The sequence below is a fragment of the Monodelphis domestica genome, chromosome 3 (assembly GCF_027887165.1).
Source record: "Monodelphis domestica isolate mMonDom1 chromosome 3, mMonDom1.pri, whole genome shotgun sequence".
NCBI lineage: Eukaryota > Metazoa > Chordata > Mammalia > Didelphimorphia > Didelphidae > Monodelphis > Monodelphis domestica.
Window position 1 is genome coordinate 417,810,580 of NC_077229.1, and position 24,386 is coordinate 417,834,965.

Consider the following 24,386-nt stretch of genomic DNA (forward strand, 5'->3'; position numbering starts at 1 on the left):
AAAGAGGTTGATCCAAGGGCTTACATTTTAATGGAGAAGATAAGAAGTTAACAAATGAAAATGCATCCCAAGTAGTCAAATACAAGAGATTTTACTATCCTTACCAGCAGTAGGGGGAATTAGGAAAAGGTTCATGCAAAAGAGAGCATTTGAGCTGCTTATTAAAGGAAGAGAAGGCCTCCATGAGATAGAGGTAAAAGAAGAGGAGCATTCTAGATATGGATGATGACCAATGCAAAAGCAAAGAGATGGGCAGGGAACTTCTTTATAGGAAGAACAGAGAGACCAATAGATAGAAGAATAATGTCCAATAGGCTGAAAAGGCCAGGTTGTATAGGCTTCAAAAACTTAACAGAGGAGTTTATGTTTTATCCTAGAGGCTATAGGAAGTCACTGGATTTGGATGAGTGGAGGAGTCATGTGGTCAGGTCTGTGTCTAAGGAAAATGGCTTTGACAGTATAGGGATAATTTTAGTGTTTTGACAAATCTAAATGATTGGTTACCAGGGGAAATTCCCAAATAATAAAATACCCAAGTCATCTGGGAATTATGGAGATTTTAATTAATAGAGAGAAGGAATTAAGGAGAGAGAGAGAGAGAGACAGAGACAGAGACAGACAGAGAGAGAAAGAGAGAGAGAGAGAGAGAGAGAGAGAGAGAGAGAGAGAGAGAGAGAGAGAGAGGGGAGAGAGAGAGAGAGAGAGAGTTAATTTAAACTGCTCTGCTCTGGCTCAGGCTGAGCCAGGCAGTAGTTAAAGGCCTTGGCCAAAGTGGCCTCCCTGAGCCTAAGGGTAAGGGAGTCAGTCTTATCATTCACCACCATCTCCAAGCTGGGTTCCAGTCCTCCATTGAACTCAATCTCCTGAACTGAGTTCAGAACCTCCACACCGGACTGAATTGCCTGAACTGACTTTTTACCCCTCCTTTTAAAGAAATTTTCTCTTATGTCATCTCCCCTAAATTTTCACGTCTACCAATCACAGTAGACTCTTTTTTCCAGGACTGCTCATTCTTAGTTCTCACCACTCTTTAGTTCTCACCTTCTCTGGTCAGATTATATCTTTTGAGGTATTTCACATCTTTGTTAAGCTTGCTTTTTGTAAGTTACTTGACCTTTTTGTGATTAATTTAACCTTTATAGGTACTTAACACCCTTTTGTATTAGATCTTAAAATAGACCAAGCTTAAGGTTCTAGCTTCACTATAAGGTATGAGTTAAGTACCTTCATTGTTCAATCAGGAGTTTACAACTTTATCTTCTCCTAAAGTATGTCTAATTAGGGTGGAATAATTTAAAAGGTTCCCAATACATTCCTGATTCTTGTTAGACCAAGTATCTCCATTGTTACAATAAGGGAATAGCTAAATAAAATCTTCTAAAGTACAGTCTGAGTAGTTTTTAAGAGTCACAACAGCAGAATATAGATTGGAACAATGAGAGACTTGAGGCAGGAGACCAGGTAGAAGGCTACTGCAATAATGTAAGTGAGAGGTTATGAAGATCTAAATTAAAATGGTAGCTTTGTAAATGGGACAAAGGGGTTAGATGGGAGAGAGATTGTAGAAGTAGAAATGGCAAATTTGGCAATTCATTATTTATGTGGGATAAAAGAGGATTAAGGGTATACGATAATGCCAAGATTCTGAATCAGGGCTGGTAGTGCCTTCCACAAAAAAAAAAAAACAAAACCACAGAAATTTGAAAAATAGGAGGGTGAAAAGAAAAGATAAAGAGTTCAGCTTTAGATATGTTGAGTTTAAGATGTCTAGAGGGGGCAGCTAAATAGCACAGTGAATAGAGAGGTAGGCCTAGAGTTGGGAGAACCTGGGTTCAAATCTAAAGCATAGATACTTCCTAGCTTTGTGGCCCTGAGCAAGTCACATACCCATTTGCCCTTCTGTCTTAGAGTTATTACTAAGACAGAAAGTAAGGGTTTAAAAAAATGTCTTTGGGATAACTAGTTTGAAATGTACAATAGGCATTGGTGATTTAAGTTAATAAATATTTCGTTTCTTGAGGAAAGGGACCATATCTTGTCTTTATTTTCCCTCCTAGTACAACTCACCATGTTAAGCTCATAAGTTACTTGTTGAATAACAGATAATAATTCACTCTTATTTTTTTCCATTTTTTGGTCTTTTGTCTTTTTTTAATTAAGTTTATTTATTTAATTAATTAATATAGAATATTTTCCATGGTTACATGAGTCGTGTTCTTTCCCTCCCCTCCTCCCACCCCTTCTCATAGCCAATGAGCAATCCCACTGGGTTTTACATGTGTCATTGATCAAGACCTATTTCCATATTATTAATATTTGCACTAGAATTCACTCTTTTTTTTTAAAAGCACTTTCCTTTCATTAACTGAGAGTTAAATAGCAGACATAGGGCCTGGCCCTTTGATCTTATTGGTACAGAAAACTCCCAAGTGAAGAAGTATTTTCTACCAATGTAGGTTGGCACCTTCCTTATAACTTATAGACTAGAAAGTAGCTTAGAGAACTAAGTGACTAAATGATTTGCCCTTAGACACACAGTTGGTATTTTCAGAGTTAGAACTTGAACCCAGGTCTTTCTGGCTCAAAGATCAGTTTTCTATTTAATATACCACTGCTGCCTACAAATAATGTAGGATAAGTCCTACAATCAGTGGCAGAAACTAAAGACTGCTATCAGTGAGTATAAACAACAATGACTGCCCTAGATAATAGCATTGAACACTTCCTCCTTGTGGGAGTCTTCTCTCCCCCTCCCCCCCATGATGCACCAAAGGCTCTTTCAATGCCTCTGACACATTTTCTATCCCTTCATTTTGAATTTTATTAGGCATTCCGAAGCTAGTATGAATTTATGCTTGCTTGGGGGTATGCAATACAATAACACACACTGGGAAGGAGCCTCTGTTGTACTTAGATAGTTAGACCTAGCATTTATTAAGCACCCTACTAAATGTCACCCACTAAGTCCTAGGGATAAAAAGAAAGCCAAAAAAAAAAACCAAACAGTGCCTTGTCTCGAGCAGCTTACAGTCTAGTGAGAGGAATGACAGAGGCATCTTAAACCAGGTCCTTTTTCCAGAGGGAGGAAGGAGAACATGGACACAGAAACAGTCAAAATTACTGCTATAACACCACAAGGGGAGTCCTTGAGCCCAAAGGAATTCCTGCCTTTGCCCCTGTGTGACCTACTAGACTAGAATTTTCAGAGGCGTCTGGGTTCTGCTTACCCCAAGTTGATGGTTGTAGAAAATGAATGTTGAACTGGGATATTATTGAAAAATATCTCCCTTTCCAGCCCACCCCCTCCAGGATGAAGTAGTTTGAATTTAAAGCAGAGGCAAACAATTTCTCCTCTCGGGCTATGAAACTGGATTGGGCCCTCTAGATCTTTTCCAGGCAGGGTGGAGGTCTAGTCCATGCTTGTCTGAGGGTAGGAACTCTCCAGGGTAATGAACTCTGCTAGCCTCCGAGTTGGGAAGAGTGTGTGCTGTGTAGCCATTCCGGAAGCTGCATGGAGAATCTCTTGGCATCCTTGGAACATTCTCCTTCCTGTGATAAAGGAATTCTGTCTCTGCTTCATGCCTGTGTTCCAATCAGAAACCTCTTAGGATGTCCTGAGGAGGAAGTGGATGATGATGTCACATGGGGCATAGAAGACAATGGACCAGAGCAAGCCATCCTCATGCCTCTGGCTCAGCTCTCCTGTCCAGCTGCCTAGCTGCTTGAGCTTATGCCGCTGCCTTCCGTCTTGTCTTGCCCAGCAGAGCTGCTTAGTTGCTCATGCTTAAGTCTCTGCTCTCTCTCTCTCTCTCTCTCTCTCTCTCTCTCTCTCTCTCTCTCTCTCTCTCTCTCTCTCTCTCTCTCTCTCTCTCTCTCTCTCTCTCTCTCTCTCTCTCTCTCTCTCTCTCTCGGGCCTTCCTGCCTGCCTGCTCATGCTTACATCTGGCTCTCTCTGGGGCCCTGCCTTCTATGCTGCTTGAGTTCTGTGGCATCTATTTGGACTGTGAGGGAGTTCGTTGACGAGTTAGATTTTCTTGAGCGGCCAATTCATAAATTAATATTTAAAAAACTAAAAATAAAGCCTCCAGAGAATTTTATTCATTCCATGCTTTTGAAGAAGGTAGCTCTTAGTTGTCTTGGGTCATTTGGAATCTGTCTGAAAAATCTGATTGCTTGTATTATAGTTATGGGTTAGGTTTCCCAGAGCTAAACAAAGGTCTTGTTAAGGTGGAAACATATTGTCTTCTTTTATCATTTGGGCATGTGCTTATGTTTCAACCATTATTTGTATACTATAAATAAACCCTATGTATACATATGTATGTGTGCATATATATATATATATATATATATATATATATATATATGTGTGTGTGTGTGTGTGTGTGTGCTATAAATAAATTCAGTTAGAGCCAAGTGTGACTTTAACTCTGTTCCTTGAAGTTTCAGGCTGAACTAGCAGACAGTCCTTGGTCATCATGTATAAAGTTTGTTGCATCCTTTCTCATGGCAGTATAGTTGCATACTAGAAATACTGCCTGCTGAAGCCACTGAGCCTTCTTCATAACTTTGTGTCCTCAGAATATTCACCAGAACATGACTAAAACTTTCTGGTTATGGACCTCCTAATCTGGAGTTCTTGATTCCCTCACATCAATCATCTCCTTGAATAAATTATCCTCATAATCTTGACCCTGATCAGAATGACTCCTGTTGCTCCTCAGACACCAAGGAGTTGCCAAGGTCTCCCCCGAGATAGAGGGTTCAGTGCTTCCTTAGTGTCTTTTCCCCTTTGTGAAATTAACATCATTCATACCCCTCTTTCCTTTCTAAAAGGAAAGTTTTGAAAATTCATTTGATTGGATTGGAAATTTGAGGCCTGAGGTTTATCTGTATATGGAGAAGCTTTTTGGTCCTTGGCATCCTGGAAGATGTTTGCCTATTGTCCCACTTGACTCTTGGCATCTGGAAGACTGGCCTTTGACACCAACTGAGGTCAAGTGCGTCCAACCAGGGAGTCCCAGAAAAAGTGATGTCACCCGGGTTATAAATTAGGGATCGAGGAAGCAGTGCTTCCTTGCTACCAAATAGAGACACAAGGTGTGTGGCCAACAGTTTAGCTACGTGACTTGGCCATGTGGTTATGTGCCTTTTCTATCTCTAACCCACTTAACGCTATCTAATAAATAATTATAAATTAATATATGGTCTCCAGAGAATTGTAATCTCAATACCCCACACTGTCCTCTATCCTCCTGTGACCATTTATACAAGAACTATAGCTTTTCAGTATGTTAGATATTAAGACCCAGCTTGCTATCTGCTGTATTCAATTAGTACTTTTCATTTAAAAAAATTACTATTTAACTTGAAAAGGCTACAAGCCAAAACTAAACTGGAGGGAGAGTTGATGCAAAACTTTTTGTTTGAAGATAATCGTGTACTCAATGCAGCCTTGAGGCTCAGATGCAACAGAGTATGTATTGATTCTCAACTGTTTGTGCCAATTTTGGCTTGACTACACCAGGAACACAGAGAGTCTCCAACCAGTCAGCACTGTACGATCCTTTTGTGGAACCAATAGTTATAGTAAATGGAGAGATTTTGAATACTGTGGATAAGTTCACTTACCTTGGCAGTATACTTTCCAGGGACTTCTAAACAGATGATTGTGGGGTTTTCCTTAATGGACTTCCCTGACCAGCAGGGTCCCACAAGGGAAGGGGCTCACCTTTGTGATGGGACCCGAGGAGAGGTAGGAACCGAGAACCAGGGTGGAAATGAAAGACACCAACAAATCAGTGATTGGATAGGGCAGGCAACCCCTATGATTTTCCTTAAGGCGGAAAATGAGGATAATGGAACATAAGGTGGTTGAGGAGATTAAGATAGAGAATGCAGGCCGAGATGGTCACAGCCTCGGGGAAGGAAAGGACTTGGAGGAGAAAGAGAGAGAGAAGCGGTAATCCTATCTAGGGAAAGAACCTTCCTAAAAAGAGAGGAGATTCCAGGGGTTGCCTTGCTTTCATTGATGAGGAGGCAGAGGGATGCCTCTAATCACGTAACAATTACATCACATATCTTAGACAATCATGATTGGGTGGTACAATGGAGGGAACACCTTTTGGGCGTGTAGGACATAACCGCGCTTTCCCGGGGAAGTCTCCGAACATGTTAATGGGCTTGTGTTGGGCAATAGGTCTCGTGATCAGGTCAAGGTTACCTTCACAAACCTTATCGGTAAAGCCTCATGCTTGGGGACACAGTAATAATACAGTCATCTATATTTCATAGATGTGAATATGCTTGGGATGCTACAATGATGATGTTGATACATTGGTTGTCAGAGTTAGCTCAGTGTTTGAGAGGCTCTGAAGGAAAGCGTGAGAGAGAAGAGATATTAGGCTACATACCCACCTGAAAGTCCACAGAGCCATTGTGCTCACTTCACTATTGAATGTATGAAACCTGAACAATCTACCAGCACCATTCCTGAAAATTCAGCCACTTCCATTTGAATTATCTTCACCTGGCAAGATAGGGTATTGGACACTGAGGTCCTTCCTCAACAAAACTGCCAAGCATTCCAACTCTACCGCAGAGAACTACTGCAATGGGTTGGTCATATGGCCTTAATACCAAATATAAGTATACCCAAAAGACTATTTTATAGAGAACTCACAAAAAGTAATTGCTCACACTGAGGGCAGAAGAAATGATACAAGGACACTCCTAATGTCTTTAAGAGGAACTTTAGTGTTTAGATTGTGAGACTTGGGAGATATTGGCATAGGACTGCCAAGACATGGCATCTCAAAGAAGGCACTGTATTCCATGAGCAAAGCAGAATTGCAGTAACACAAAGGAAATATGAGATGGAAAAATCCAGAGACATCTGCATCCCAAGTATTATATTTATTTATTTAGTTACTTACAGTTTTTTAATTAATTAATTTAGTCAATTTAGAACATTATTCCATGGTTAAAAGAATCACATTTTTCCCTCCCCTCCCCTCACTCTTCCTGCACAATTTCATTGGGTTTTACATGTGTCCTTGATCAGAACCTATTTCCATGTTGTTGATGTTTGGACTAGGATGTTCATTTAGAGTCTACATCCCCAGCCATATCCCCTCAACCTATGTGTTCAAGCAGTTGTTTTTCTTCTGTGTTTTCACTTCCACAGTTTTTCCTCTGAATGTGGATAGTGTTTTTTCTCATAGATCCCTCCAAGTTGTTCAGAATCACTGCATTGCCACTAATGGAGAAGTCCATTACATTTGATTGTACCACAGTGTATCAGTCTCTGTGTACAATGTTCTCCTGGTTCTGTTCCTCTCACCCTGCATCAATTCCTGGAGGTTGTTCCAGTTCCCATGGAATTCCTCCACACATCCCAAGTATTTAAATGGACTATTTGTACCTGACCTGTCATAGAACCTTCCAAGCCCATATTGGACTGATCAGTCACAGTCAGACACATTGTACCCTGATCCAGTCTCATAATGTCATTGTTCCTATTCAAATATGAAGGATGAACACCATTACATTACAATTATATGCCACAATTTGTTCACCATTCTCCCATTGATGGGCATCTCCTTAATTTCCAATTTTTTTGCCACTACAAAAAAGAGCTGCTGTAAATATCTTTGCGCATATAGATTTTTTTTCATAATTTCTTTCAGATACAGACCTAGTAGTGATAGAGGTGGGTCAAAGAGTATACATAATTTTATAGCTCTTTGGGCATAGTTAAATAGAAGATTTCATATTTGCTTTTGGAGGTGATAGGAAGCCTTTGGGGTTGGTTGAGTGTGTGTGGGGGATGTATGTATGTTTGAGAAAGAGAGAAAGAGACAGGCAAACAGACAGAAATGGCCAGACTTGTACTTGTGGGTTTTCAAATTAATCATCAATAACTAAGTATTATATTTTAAAATTTTTATTAATACTAACTAAAATAAAGCTACACAAACTCAGCCTGGTCACTGGTCAAAAAGAGAAAGAGGGAGGAGTTACAGCCATTTAAATGCAATCATGCTAAAAGGAGAGAATACAGGAAAAGGGAATTTTGGGAAATACTAGGGACTTCTGGGGGATGAAGTCCAAAGGTATAAAATCTCCATTTATATACACTATAGGAAGATTAATAATTGAGTGGAAGAAAGACGAGGTTAGGGAGGGGCATGAAACAGAGAGCTAAGTCAGCAGGCATTTGCAATACTCAGTCTGGTGGACACTAACTTCTGGAAAACCATATCAGAACTCATAATACTAGAAAACCAATACTGCAGAGTCTTTGAGGTGTAATGCCTAGAAAGCAGAAAGATTTTGGTTCAAGTTCCACCTCTGACATGGATAATAGGACCTGGGGAAAGTGCCTTAATCTCTCCTTCCCTCAAGTTCTTTAAGATCATCAATTGAGGGGGCAGCTGGGTGGCTCAGTAGATTGCAAGACAGGTCCAGAGACAGGAGGTCCTGGGTTCAAATCTAGCCTCAGACATTTCCTAGCTGTGTGACCCTGGGCAAGTCACTTGACCCCCATTGCCTAGCCCTTACCACTCTTCTGCCTTAGAACAATACACAGTTTTGATTCTAAGATGGAATGTAAGGGTTAAAAAAAAAAAAAGATTGTCAGTTGAAGGTGAACAAATCAGTTACAAAGATGTAGCTTGGGGAATGTGTATACAAGACCAGGCCATCATAATAGCAACCATACCTTTAATCATACATGCTCTCTGTAATGTCAAAACACAAAACTGGAGACTTTCTCTTCTTTTGGGAGGTAACTAGTAACTTCTCATAAATGTCTTCTATATTTTATGCCACCAAATTGACACTAAAATCCCACCCATTGCCAGAATATGTTCATATTTAATGCTAAAACCTCCCCTTTTAGATGATCTCCAATTTACTTTGTATGTATCTCCTGTGTATCTATATAATTGTTTACATGTTATTTCTTCCATTAAAATGTGAGGTCCTGGAAGCAAAGGAAAGTAATGAATGCTGGAGGGGATGTGGCAAAGTAGGGGCATTAATTCATTGTGGGTGGAGTTGTGAATTGATCCAACCATTCTGGAGGGCAATTTGGAACTATGGCCAAAGGGCCATAAAAGACTGTCTGCCCTTTGATCCAGCCATAGCACTGCTGGGTTTGTACCCAAAGAGATAATAAGGAAAAAGACATGTACAAGAATATTCGTAGCTGCGCTCTTTGTAGTGGCAAAAACTTGGAAAACGAGGGGATGCCTTTCGATAGGGGAATGGCTGAACAAATTGTTTTTTATCTGTTGGTGATGGAATACTATTGTGCTGAAAGGAATAATGAACTGGAGGAATTCCATGTGAGCTGGAAGAACCTCCAAGAATTGATGCAGAGTGAAAGGAGCAAAATCAGGAGAACATTGTACACAGAGACTGATACACTGTGGCACAATCAAATGTAATGGACTTCTCCATTAGTGGCAATGCAGCAATCCTGAACAATGTGGAGGGATCTACAAAAAACCACTATCCACATTTAGAGGAAAAACTGTGGGAGTAGAAACAGAGAAGAAAAACAACTGCTTGATTACATGGGTTGATGGGGAGTTGATTGGGGATGTAGACTCTAAATGATCACCCTAGTGCAAACATTAGCAACATGGAAATAGGTTTTGATCAAGGACACATGTAAAACCCAGTGGAATTGCATATCAGCTACAGGAAGGGGGAGGGGGAGGGGAGGGAAGGAACATGATTCTTGTAACCAGAGGAAAATGTTCTAAATTGACTAATTAGATAAAAATTTAAAAATGTGAGGTCCTGGGACTGTTTTTTTTTTTTGCATTTCTTTGTATTTGTAATGTTTTGGCACAAACTAAACACTTAATAGAAGCAGCTGGAATGGTAAATGGTACAATGGTTAGATAGAGGGCTGTGCTAGGAGTCTAAAAGGCCAAAATTCAAATCTGGCCTCGGGCACTTTTTAGCTATGTGACCCTGGGTAAGTGAATTAACCTCTGTTTGTCTGTTTCCTTAATTGTAAAATGAGATAATAATAGCACCTAACTCACAGGGCTGCTGGGAGAAATAAATGAGAAAATATTTGTAAAGCACTTAACATGGTACCTGGCAGGTAGTAGATGCTATATAAATAATGATTTAATTACAATTCCCCCCTTTCTCTTAATAAATGATGGTTTACTGTGCACATTACAATGCTGTGACCTCAGGGCACTTCATCTTTAATGGTGCATATAATATCAATGGCAAGTCTCCTGAGGTTTTCTAAAAATTGCTTACTTCTTTTCTTCCTACTACTAAACCCTATTTGAGTTTTGTTCTCATTGTCTCAGCCTTCTTTTCTAGGTGAGCAAATACCACTTCCTACACCCCTCTCCCAATGTGACAGAAACTAGGTATAGACCCAAATCTCACACCATATACTAAGAGAACCTCCAGATAGACACATGACTTATTTAGAAAGGGTGACAACCTAAAGAAGGTAGAGAAACAAGGAAAAAAAATTCCTTTCACATCTGTGAATAGGGGAATAGTTAATATAAAGATGTAAAAGAAAAGAGGGTAGGGGAAATACCGATATGCATAAAGATACTTATAAACAACTCTTTTGTGGTAGCAAAGAACTTGGAGCTGAGCTGCCCATCAGTTAGGTAATAGCTGAGCTTAATAATTAATTAAGGATTTAACAATATAAAGAAATGCTATTGTGCCATAAGAAATTATATGAAGGGATCATTTTAGAAAAAAAAAAAGACCTGTAACACTTATATGGACTAACGTAGATTGAAATGAACATAATCAAGCAGACGATATTCAATAGTAACAATATTGTAAAGAGAAACATGTTGAAAGACTTAGGAACTTGGATCAGTGCAATGACCAACCATGACTCTAGTGAATTGATGATAGTGCAATCTCTACTGACAGAGAAGTGATAGATTCAGAATCTTGAATGAGACATTTATTTTTTTTGTACTTGACTAATGTTATAATTTGTTAGCTTGACTATGCATATTTGTTATGAGTATTGTTTTTGTTTTTTCTTTTTTTCCCAGTGAATGGAGAAGATAGGAGAGAGAGAAAATAAAATTTTGTTAATTAAAAAAGTTAAATAAAATTTTTAAAAAGGTTATTGTGTGTTGGTTTTCTCTTTGTTATTCTTTGTTCTCTTTGGTTTTCAGGGAACTCAAAGATTCTGAAATAATCTGTCTCCTTTCTAGGTCAGTTGCTTTTGGTAAGCTCCTTTCTTTTATATGATTTCCTTAAATTGTGACTAAGTCTTTCACTCAATGGTTTCTATTCATTCTAGGTAGTGTAGAAGATACCTTCACATTCAGTTCTGATTGATTAAATCAAAAAATGTTCTTCCCTAACAAAGGCAATTACTTTTAAGTGTTTGGAATGATTAACAGAGTCCCACCCTTACATAAGAAATGACAAATTTGGTGGATTCATAAAAAAATAGTAAGGCTTGTATGAACTGAGAGTGTGAAATGAGGAAAACATTTTGCATAATGACCACATTAATATACAGGAAAATAGCTTATTGTAAAAATGGAGATTTTGAACCCTAGGCTTCAATCCCCAGAAATCCTTGGTATTTTCCAGAATTCCCTATAATCTCAACTGAGTCTCCATGTAGGTGAGATCACAATTGGTATTTAACTGGCAGTAATGCCTACCCATGCTCTCTTGTCTTCTATTGCAATGATGTAGTAAGTTTAGTGGTAAGTGAAGCACAGGGATTTAAATGGCCTAATTAGCAACGGGCACGTGGTTTTTATTTTGTGTCCTTGATTTCTAATAATCCTTAATAAACCTCATAAAATATAATATTTTTATTAGTAGAGAAATAATTTAATTTTTTCAATTAATGACAACCACTCGGATGAGAACTTCTCAATTTTTTTTTAAGATAGCCTAGATAATTTTTTTTTAAGCCATGTTTCTCCTGCTTAGGCTTTTCAGCCCCCCTCGCAAAGCTGATTCTGATTCAGCTCACTCCTCCTGATCTTCTTGACCAAGATTGCTCACCTGGTCCCAGCCTGGCCCCAGCGTACGTAGGCTCTGGCCCGGCTCCTGCTCCTGCCTTCAACCATCTCACTCACCTGGTACAGGCCCGGCCTCACTCTCCAAGCCCTGGACCCAGCCCCAGCAACTCTACTGATCTGTGGCCTCTGAGCCAGTTTACCCCAGGCCAGCCCTAGGACCCAGACTGCTGGTAGCTGCCCCATGTGTCTTCAGAATCACAAACCAACTGGTAAAAACTGGGATGTTCTTTCCTTAGGCAACAATTGGCAGGGGACCTCAAGGGGGAACGAGGAAAAGGAAGAGATTTTCCAAACAGGAAGTTATAAGTATGGTTCATTCTATGAGAGAGCAGTGCATTGCCTATTTCAAAGGATATTTTTTGACTGCCCTGATCCTTTTGCTTATTTTACCTGAGATTCAGGGGAGAAATTTATCTCTCTGCAACTCTTTGCCATTTGGGCCTGCCCAATTTGATACTCCTAAAACCCATGTTCTTCCTCGATATGGGGAATTCCACAGTACTAACAAAAGGAATCTCAATGGATAAAAAAAACAAACACAAAAACAAACTTTAAAGAGACTGGAGGTTATATTTTTAAGGCTTTTCAGATTCAAATGTGTAACAAGGGAATCACTTTAAAAGACTGATATATATTAATTTAAGGTCGCCAAGGAATCAGCTATGTAATTCCTAAATGAAAAACTCAAGTCAGCCGTCAGCCTTTTTTGGAGTTTAATTACAATAGGAGTAAGAAAGGAATTAGAGATAGAGAGAGAGAAAAAGGGAGAGAAGGGAATAGGGCTTAAATACCCCTTCTGTTTAGGCTGGGCCAAAAGGCCCAAGCCCTTAGATAGCTGGGGCAAAGAAAAGAGATCAGTCCCTATTACTCACGTGTCCAAAATGGAGAAACAGTCTCAGAGGCCCCCACCTTCAGCTTCCTTCAGAGCAAGCCTTCTCAGAGCCCACACGAACCACACCGACCAACTCTCAACCTCCCCTGGAGTCTTCAGACCCCCTATCTTTAAGGAAACCATCCAAGTTCCTCCCCTCAGTTCTCCCATCTACCAATCACTGTTCATCAATTTCCCTGTGCCAATGGAGGCTCTAGCTTAACCCAGGACCGCCCAGAGGTTTCTGGCTTTTGCACATGTCTGTTGAAGGTCATATTTTCAAATGATTAAATCTTTACTCCTTTGCTACAGCCCTTTCTAAATCCTGTTAACCTGAGTAGGGTAGAGATTGGAATAATTAAATTTTGATCTAGGCTGCAGCCCTTACTCAATCCTATTAGGACTGAATAGGGTGGAGATTTATTCCAAGTATCTCCATTGTATCAATTCTAAAATCAATCAAGACTCAAAGAAATTCCTGTTCTATGCTTAAGCATAGGTCAAAGTCCTTTCCATTGTTCAGCAAAGGGTTTCTGTCCTAAAGTAATCTTAAGAAGGGAAGAGAAGGAACCTCCCATGCCAATGGGGTTCCCATTCCAATAGACTATCAGTAAGAAATTTTCCAAGTATGAAATATCCCAATGGTGAAATTTCCAACATTTATAAGTCTAAGGAAATTTGAGGTTTACAAATGTTTTATAAAAATCTCTGCATTTTATTGTATTTTGCTGATCGTTTTGTTTAAGATTTAATTTTGTTGGTTTAAGTTCATATATTAATGTATTCAATCCAGCTTCTGACACTAGCTGTGGGAACCTGGGCAAGTCACTGAGCTTCTGTTTTCTCACCTGTAAAATGGGGATAATTAGCAGTGCCTACCTTGTATATTCGTGTAAGGATCAAATGAGACAATATTTGTAAAAATACTTCAGTGCCTGGCACACAATAGATGCTATATAAATGCTTATTCCCTTCCCTCCTCTCTATTTGGTGGTAAGGTCATTGATTACCCTGGAGATATCTGTTTCAGTTAAATTGCAGAGATTATATTTTTGCTAGATCAGACCTTGACATCCTATTGTTCTTTTTATATCCTTAAGAAGTAAAGGGTTAAGAAAAAAAGAAGTGATGAAATCAAGATAGGGAAATATTTTACTTATTGCACCTGACTGGTGGATTTGAGGTGTGGCAGTCACACTCAATACCTTCAGCAGCATAGTTCTGCAGGCTATCTTATTTTGTCTCTAGCAATTAACAGGTCACAAGCCTAAGGGGACAGACAGTATACACCAGAGGTATGAAAAATTTCCTATCCTACATCAATATCAAAAGGCAGGAAAGATCAGGACTTGAAGAAAAAAGGAATCATGGGAAGAAATTTGAGTGAAAAGATCCAAATTAGGTCACTGTCTGGGCAGTCTAGTCCTCCAGAGGAGAGGGGAATGGGTATAGCTCTTGCTTTCTCTCTATGTCTAACACTGCTTCAGGAAAGATAATTTCTTTTTTTTTTAATTGAAAACTTTTACTTAATTAATTCAGAATATTCTTCCATGGCTACATGACCCAGACTCTTTCCCTCCCCTCCTCCCCCTAAACCATCTATAGCCGATGTGCATTTCCATTGGGTTTTTACATGTGTCATTTATCAAGACCTATTTCCCTATTATTGATAATTGCACCAAGGTGATCATTTAGAGTCTACATCCCCAATCATATCCCCATTGACCCATGTGATCAAGCAGTTGTTTTTCCTCTGTGTTTCCACTCCCACAGTTCTTTCTCTGGATAAGGATAGCTTTTTTTCTCCTAAGTCCCCCAGAATTGTCTTGGATCATTACATTGCTGCTAGCAGAGAAGTTCATTACATTTGATTGTGCCACAGTGTATCAGTCTCTGTGTACAATGTTCTCATGGTTCTACTCCTTTTGGTCCACATCAGTTCCTGGAGGTCGTTCCAGTTCACATGGAATTCCTCCAGTTCATTATCCCTTTCAGCACAATAGTATTCCATCACCAACATATACCACAATTTGTTCAGCCATTCCCCAATTGAAGGGCATCCTCTCATTTTCTAATTTTTTTGCCACCACAAAGAACACAGCTATGAATATTCTTGTACAAGTCTTTTTCCTTATTATCTCTTTGGGGTACAAACCCAGCAGTGCTATGGCTGGATCAAAGGGCAGAGAGTCTTTTAGTGCCCTTTGGGCAGAGTTCCAAATTTCCTTCCAGAATGGTTGGATCAACTCACAACTCCTCCAGCAGTGCCTTAATGTCCCAAATTTGCCACATCCCTTCCAATATTTATTGCTTCAGGAAAGAAAATTTCAAGTTTTCTAGAATTAGTATTAAATTCTTACAATCAGAGATATGGTCTTAGTTTAAATGAGCTAGATTCCTACTAGGGGTTTGAGAATAACTGGAGCAGAGACCAGCTCCTCCCAAGAGTATATTCTAGCCTGTGAGGAAAACTAAGCCAAAACCCTGAGGAGTATTTTGTTTCTATATAGACAGCTGGCCAGTCAGTTTCTACATGGTCACTGAAAGTCTCACTGCCTCAGCTTTGCTATGCACCAAGATGGGAAACTAGGTAGTATCTGGCCCATTAATTTTCCAAAAGCTGCACCTTCTACATCTACTTCTATGGAGGGACTTGTTGACTTTGTTTCTTTAGATTTAGATTTAGATTTAGAAGTCTTTAGATCTTGGCTCTAAACTTTGTAGAAATGAGTAAATGTGCCTTTGGAGGTCTCACATGGCATATAGTTACAGCCACCACCCCATTTCAGACTCTGATTGTATTTTCCTATGTAACCTTTTGGCCATCCCTCTTCTCATATATGAGGCCTCTAGGAAAGCTACTTTAGGTTCAAAGGGTTCTATGGGACCTATATATGAGCAAAACCATCACTCACAAGCCCTCCATCCCCACCAATGTATTTAAGAAAAGGCATTTAATGAACTACATAGTAAGATAAATAGCAAGAGAACACTTCTCCACATAAACCTGGTGCACACTTTCCCACAAAACACTCACTTTAAGTAAGAAGAGTGGGAAAAACTAGGGATCATGTTTAGGGATGTTCCAACAGAACACATGATCAGGAAATGTGAATAGAGGGAGGAGTGAACATGTAGGGCATATGTAGCTAAGGTATATGTGGGAGGTACAACTCAAGACTTTGCCTCAGTAGAATGGCTAGTTTCTCTGGCTAGAATCCAGTCACAAAAGGCTGCTTCCATCTATGAGATAGGTGAATACAGAATGTCTTCTTCTGGAAGCAGGTTCTGGTCATCTCTTATGTTTGTGCCTCCATCTTAGGGGATCTGGACATGTTTTTGTGCCTGTCAAGAAACCTCCCAGGTACTTAGCTGCACTTCACCTATGCTATTATAATAGCCTCTAAATTGGTCTCCTTGCTACTCATCTCTCTTCTATAAAGAAAATTTATTTTGCAAATCAAAACAACTCTGAGGTATGACTCCACACCTAGCAGTATGACCAATATGACAGTAAAGGAAAATAATAAATGCTAAAGGGAATGTGGCAAAATTGGGACACTAGTGCATTGCTGGTGGAGTTGTGAATTGATCCAACCATTCTGGAAGGCAATTTGGAATTATTCCCAAAGGGCTTTAAAAGAATGCATACCCTTTAACCCAGCAATACCTCCACTAGGTGTGTACCCCAAAGAGATAAAAAATGGGAAAGGAGCTGTTTGTACAAAAATATTTATAACTGTACTTTTTGTGATGGCAAAAAATTAGAAAATGAGGGGATGTCCCTCAATTGGGGAATGGCTGAACAAACTGTAGTATATGATGGTGATAGAATATTATTGTGCTATAGGGAATGATGAACTATATGATTTCTGTAAAACTGGAAAGACCTACACATCAACTGATGTGGAGTAAAATAAGCAGAAACAGGAAAACATCATACACAGAAACTGAAACATTGTGGGATGATCAAATGTGATTGGCTTTGCTACTAATAGCTACTAATATCACTTGTTTATATGGGTATATGATTTGGGATTTTGGTTTTATAAGATTACTCTGTTACAAAAATGAACAATATAGAAACAGGTTTTGAGTGATAATATACGTATAATATGTCAACTCTGGGAGGGGGGAAAGAAGAAGGGAGGGAAACAACATGAATCATGTAACCTTGGAAAACTTAGCTGTAAAGTTGTTACTGGAATAAAATAAAGAAAAATTTAAAAAAAAACATTTATTTCACTCAGCTTCCAAATTAATATTCCTAAAATCAAATATGACCATGCCTCTTCTGTGCTCAAAAACCACGATGAGTCACCCTTTCTTCTCTCTTCTTCAATACATGTCTTCAAGTTATTCAATTCCTGTCCATGTCCTTCCCTAAATCCTCAGGGGCAGGACAGGGAACATGGATGAAGAAATGCTTGGTGCCTTTCTTTTAGTCTGTTGACAGTACATGACCATGTTACCACATGGAATATCCACCTATTATTGCTAACTTTGGCCCACTCTGTCTTCTGGTCATAGATTTCTGAGAATATTCTCATGTCGGGTTTTTTAAAAATGTTACTTATTTATTTTAAAGTTTACTTTCCATTTTATAATCATCGATTTTAAAGCACAAGAATGGTAAGTGCTAGGCAATGGGGGTTAAGTGACTTGTCCAGGGTCACATAACTGTAGGAAGTATCTGAGGTCACATTTGAACCCAGGAACTCCTATCTCTAGGCCTAGCTCTCAATCCACTGGGCCACCTAGTTGTCTCCTGTATGCTATTTTGTATGTTACTTTGCAGGAAACGTCCTTCAACTGTAAAAATGGAGATTTGAACTCCAGACTTCAATCCCCAGAAGTCCTTGGCACTTCCCAGAATGCCCTATAATCTCATTTGAGATACCCATCTGGGCCAAGAACAAAATGGGTATTTAAACTGACTGTACCCCCTACTTGAACTCTCTGCTTCCACTTCTAAGCACACGAGTCTCTCAAGATGTAGTAAGTGAAATTGAATGGGCTTACCAGATCTAGGCTTTTCTTATTTTGTATTTCTTTATCCTTGATTTCTAATACTCTTTAATAAACCTCTAAAAATATAATACTTTTAGTAGAAAAACTAATTTAACTGTTATACAACTAAGCAATATCCACCATGCACTTACTTCTCCATTGCTATTTAGGTGACCTTTATCTTTACTTTTCTATGGCTATGATATTTGATAATTCATAACCATATAACATAACTGGAAAAATATTTATGTTAAAAATTTAGGCCTTTGTTTCAGGGAGAATATTGATATCATTAAAGGCTAAGCTTTATTTTCTAAAGGCAATTCAGCCAAGTCACTTCTTTCTATTCAGTACTTAAATCTGTTCATTGTTCATCTTTAGTGTCTTTCTGATACTTATGTATGGACCAACTAGCCCTTTGAGCTGTTTATCCACTGTATAGCATTGTCTGGGCAATAGGTAGTTTTCATCTAGTTGTCAAAATCTTTAGAGTGATTTAGGAGGCTCTGCAATATTTGGAGGTTCAGTGGAATAAGTGGCATTATAGCCACCCACTCACAGGAGCATTTGGAGGATCTCCCTCCCCCTTTATAGAGAGTCCTTCTTTCATTTGGACTTTGTGCTGGATATTTTGTTTTCATTGTTGAGTCATTTTTCAGTCATGCCAACTTTTCATAACCCCAAATGGGATTTTCTTGGCAAAGATATTGGACTGCTTTGTCATTTCCTTCTCCAGCTTATTTTACAGAAGAGGAAACTAAGGCCAACAGGAATAATGACTTGCTCAGGGTTACATATCTAGTAAGTTTCTGAGGCCAGATTTCAACTCAGGAACTTGTTTTTCAGACAATCAATTAACACACACTTATTAAGTGCCTAAATTGTGCCAGCTTCTGTGCTAGGTGACAATGATACAAAGTCAAATGTGAAATAGTCCCTGCTCTCAAGGAGATCATATTTTATTGGAGATAGAGAGATTTTAAACACACTTCCATATTGGCCATTGTAAGACCACACACATACAAAATCAAATTCCCAAAATAAAACCATACAAAAATTGACGTGAAAGACAGTATGCTTTGATCCACATCCATCTGACTCTGAAAGTTCTTTCTCTGGAGATGGGTAGCATTCCCTGTCAGAAGTCTTTCAGGATTTTCCCAGATCAGTGCATTGCTGAGAATAACCAAGTTTTCACAGATATTGCTGTTATTGTGTACAATATTCTCCCAGTTCTGCTTATTTCATTCTGCATCAGTTCATGTAGCTCTTTCAGCTTTTTCTGAAATCATCCTGCTTATCATTTCTTACAGTGCAATAGTATCCCATCACCAATATATACCAGTTTGCTCAGCCATTCCCCAACTGATGAATATTCCTTCAATTTCCAATTCTTTCTCACTACAAAGATCTCCTACAAATATTTTTGTATAAGTAGGTCCTTTCTCCTTTTTTTTTTTATGATCTATTTGGGATATAGACCCAGTAGTGATGTTACAGGATCAAAGGTTATGTTCAATTTTATGTCCCTTTGGTCATAGTTCCAAATTGCCCTCCAGAATGGTTGGATCAGTTCACAACCCCACCAATAATGCCCAATAGTGTCTCAATTTTGCCACATCCCCTTCAATATACCTCAATGTTGTTTTAATTTGCATTTCTGTAATCAAACATGCTTTAGAATATTTTTGTATGATTATTGATTGCTTTGATTTCTTCACCTAAAAATTGCTTGTTCATATCCTTTGACCATTGGGCAGTTGGGGAATGATTTTTTGAAAAGAATTAAAAATTTTTTTCATTAGCTCCTCATTCAATTCAATTTTAATTAAACAAATACTGATGGAGAGGATACAGGATTTGAAATACAAAATCTTGGAGTTATGTCCCAGCTCTTTGAATAACAGGCTTTCTGATCTGTCATAAATCTATCTGCCTTTCTAAGCTCCAATTTCCTCACTTGTAAAACTGGGATAATACTGTTTGCATGACTTCATTCATAGTGTTGTTGCAAAGATTAAATGAGATAATGTGTAAAGCCTTTTGTAAACTATAAAGTACAACACACCACCCAGCTATTATTATTGTTGTTGTTTTATTCCTTTTTTCCTTTTCATTGGAGTTAGATAGAAATTGGCTTGGTATAAGTTATGATCCTCCTGTATAATGAGTGGTTATGGATGTTGCTGTGGAAGGCACAGTTGGCAGACAAAAATCTTCACTGCCCATTCTTTTCCACCTACTTTCCCCCCACAGATTTAATGAGCCATGCCCTGTTAGGACAATTAGCTCTTTAATTTAAAAATTAAAAATTTTAAATTTAATTGTTACTTTATTAAGTTTAAATCAGATCAAAAGTTGGTAGCATAATCTTAATTGCTCAGACCGTGCTCCCCTTAGGAAAATTCCTAATATTCAGACAGAGGTTTTGCTCTTTGCACTAATTTAAATTTAAAAATTATCTCTGTTATTGTGGCATAGAGAGGAAAAGTTGGGAAAAGAGCAGCCCATTTTGTTGAACCTGTTCTAAGTCCTTTAGGTAAAACTAGTAGCTTTAGACCTAGTTTTCTGCTCCAAGATAACTATAGAAGAGGGAGATGACTCTCCTTTCACTTTTCTTCTTGCTCTGCCTCAATGATTCTTTCCTATTTAGTTTGTTAAATCCTGGCTAGGACTGGAGAAGCTTATCTCAATTGTTGTTGCTCAAATCTTGAGGACCTCACTTGTTCCTTTTAGACTTTCTTGTGTCCTTTTAAGAACTCTAGGGGAATAGGGGTATGACTCAATTCCACGTTCCAAATTGTTCTAAGGGTTGAGAGTGGAATAGTTGGCCCTGTAAACTACAAACCCTGGTTCTTTTTTTTTTTTATCGAAAATTTTTATTTAATTAATTAATTTAGAATCTTTTTCCATGATTCCATGATTCATGTTCTTTCCCTCCCCCCACTCCCCAGTCAATGCACAATTCCACTGGGTTTTACTTGTGTCATTGATCAAGACCTATTTCCATATTATTGATAATTACACCAAAGAGATCATTTAGAGTCTATATCCCCAAACATATCCCCATCAACCCATATGATCAGTTGTTTTTCTTCTGTTTCTGCTCCCTAAGTTCTCTCTCTGAATATGGATAGTGTTCTTTCTCAGTCCCTCAGAATTGTCCTGGATCATTGTACAAACCCTAGTTTTAAAAGCCTTATCATACTGCTATTATTCTTTTATATTTAAAGTGCTGTAGACTATTGCTTGGAGAAAAAAATTGGGTGTTTTTTTTTTGGTAATTTAATCAAAGCAATGGAGTGTAAGTTCTATATCAACATCATCATAACCATTGGAACTTCCCACATACTACCTTGTATTTTTATTTTAAACATATGCAATTTCCTCAAATAGATATTAAACTCTGTGAGGTCAACAACCATGCCTTTTATTTTTATCCACAGTGGCTAGCATTATTGGGCAGGTAGTCTGAGTCTAATAAATGTTTTGAGGAATATTAAAATATGCATACGTGCAATATATGTACTATAGCTATATGTACACATTTATTATGATATATAATCTACAACATGTATTACATAGGAATATATGAGTGCATATGTATATTTATATACACACATATTTATCTATACCTCTATTATTATTCAGTTGTTTTTTTAGTCATTGGCAATTCTTCATGACCCTAATTTGGATACTGGATACTGGAGTAGTTTGTCATTTCCTTCTCTAGTGTGTCCTGTGACCCCATTTTACATATAAATCACTGATGCAAATAAGGGTTAAGTATCTTGTCCAAAGTCACACAGCTAGTAAGTGTCTGAGGTCAGATTTGAACTTAGGAACATGAGTTTTCCTGATTCCAGATCTGGCACTCTACCTACTGCACCATATGTATATATGAAATCTAGCCTTGGGACAAGCAATTCTCTCCATCTATGTAGTGTACACCAGGGATTATTCAGTAACTTCTAGTCTTAGAAAACTATCCAAAATACTTAGAAATCAAGTGACTTGTCATGGTAGGACTAGAACCAAGTCTTCTTGATTTCAAAATTGATCCAATTTACAAATATATTTATATAAGCATATTTATCTATCTATAACAACTTGCATTTTTTTTCTATATTGCTATAGTACTGTACAGTTCAGTTTGAGATGGGGTATGGTGCAAAGAACTCTGATCCTTAGGCAAGTCATGGAAACTCACTAAGTCTCAGTTTTCTTATATGTAAAATAGACATCACAATACTTGTACTTCTTATTTCATAGGGTTGGTTTTAAAGAAAGTGCTTTGTAAACCCTAATGTTCGTCAGAATCTGAACTGTTATGATTTGAATTTCCAAGAATTCTCTTTTGCAATGCTGATGTCACTGGGAATAAACACATCATCTACTCCCTCACTTTATAGACAAGGCAGTTGAGGCTCAGAGGCATTAAACGATTCTTTAAAAAAAAAAATACTTATCACCTTATTGCCTAATAGTAGAGGCAGGATTAGAACCTAGGTCTCTTGATACCCATTCTAATGTGCTTTACATTGCCTAATGTGGTTGAATGAATGTCTCTCCCAGCATCAGCACCGTTGTTAATATTTTTCTGACCCATCTCTTTTAAAATGAATTTTTATTGATATATATTTTATATATTACCAGACTTTCTCCCAATATCCTTGTTTCTAGAGAATAATTACATATAAATATTCCCATCCTCCACAGGCCTTACCTTCTGTCTTTTTTTCTTAACCCTTACCTTCCATCTTAGACTCAATACTATGTATTGGATCAGCAAGGGCTAGGCTAAGAGCAGTAAGGGCTAGGCAATGAAGGTTAAGTAACTTGCCCAGGGTCACATGGCTAGGAAGCATCTGAGGCTGAATTTGAACCCAGGTCCTCCTGTATCTAGGCCTGGCTTTCTATATACTAAACCACCTAGCTGCCCCAACAAATCTTTTTAAAGGAAAAAAAGAAAAGAAAAATATGAAAAAGAGGGAAAAATTAGCAAAATTAATCAACTTCTCTTCTTTAGACTTAATAAGCACTGTGCCTTTTGCCTTTCTTTTTAAAAAAAATTATTTAATTAATTTAGAATATTTTTCTATGGTTTCAAGATTCATGTTCTTTCCCTGCCCTCCCCCAACCCTCCTCCTATAGCTGACATGCAGTTCCTCTGGGTTTTACCTGTGTCATTGATCAAGACCCATTTCTATACCATTAATATTTTTTTTGCCTTTCTTAATAAAGGTACTGAACTGACTTCTATACATTAAAAAAATTCTTAAGTAGAACAAAGAAGATTGCCTATGAACCACAAATCTCAAAATTCCATAATAAAATCAATGTTACTTTCAAAACTGTCAGTCAGTCAATGAGCATTTAAGTTCTTATTATTAGCAGGCACCATGCAATCCTGATTGTCAGTGTTTTGGAACTTCATTCTGTTTTCTTCTACTCATTTTCTTTCAAACGATACAATGATTCTCTTTTCTTTCTTTTCTCTTTAGCAACATGATTACTAGCTGGATTGTTCTCCCCCATTAATTCTCCCTCACTGAAAAGAAAAACAAAAATCACACAAAAAATATATAATCCAGCAAAACAAATCCATGTATTCACCATATTTCAAGATGTCTCCTTTTGGTCCTCCAGTCCATCACTTTTCTTTTGGGCTTTGGCTAGCTTGCTTCATCATTGGTCCTATAGGACTGTAGTCGGTTGTTGCATTGACTGGTATCCTTATATCTTTTATAAATTATTTTTTATTAGTATTGTAATTGCATAAATTGCTCTCCCACTTCTGTTGACTTCACTCTGCATCACTTCATATAAGTATTCCCAGGCTTTTCTAAAAATCCTTTTGTCATATCTTGTGTTGCAATAATCTTTCATTATACTGGTAATTCCCAATGGATCACCCCTCCCTTGTTTCCAGTTTTTTGCTATAACAAAAAAAAAGATTTTCTATTTTTATACATACATATATATCAATGTTCTTTAACTTTACTACTTTTTGGGTTATCAAATCTAGTACTGGTATCATTGCTTTAAAGAGTATGCACAATTCAGTGATTTTTGGCATACAAATTCAAATTGTTTTCCAGAATGGCTGGACTAATATATAGATCTATAAAAGCAAATTTGTGTTTTGGTATTCAGACAGCTTCTCCAATCGCTTTACTTTCTTGTTATTGCCATTGTTGTTATGTTTGCGAATTTGCTGGGTGTCTCAGAGTTTCCATTTGCATTTCCCTACTCGTTTTTCGGAACGTTTTTGTTTCAGATGGCTGTTAGCTTGGATTTCTTCGAGAATTGCCTATTTATAACCTTTGCCTATTGATCTTTTGAAGAATTATGTGTTTTTGTATATTTCAATGTTTCTTATAGATCTTGGATACCAATCCTTTATCAGAGAAACTTTCAAAGATTTTTTTTCCCTCGGGAAT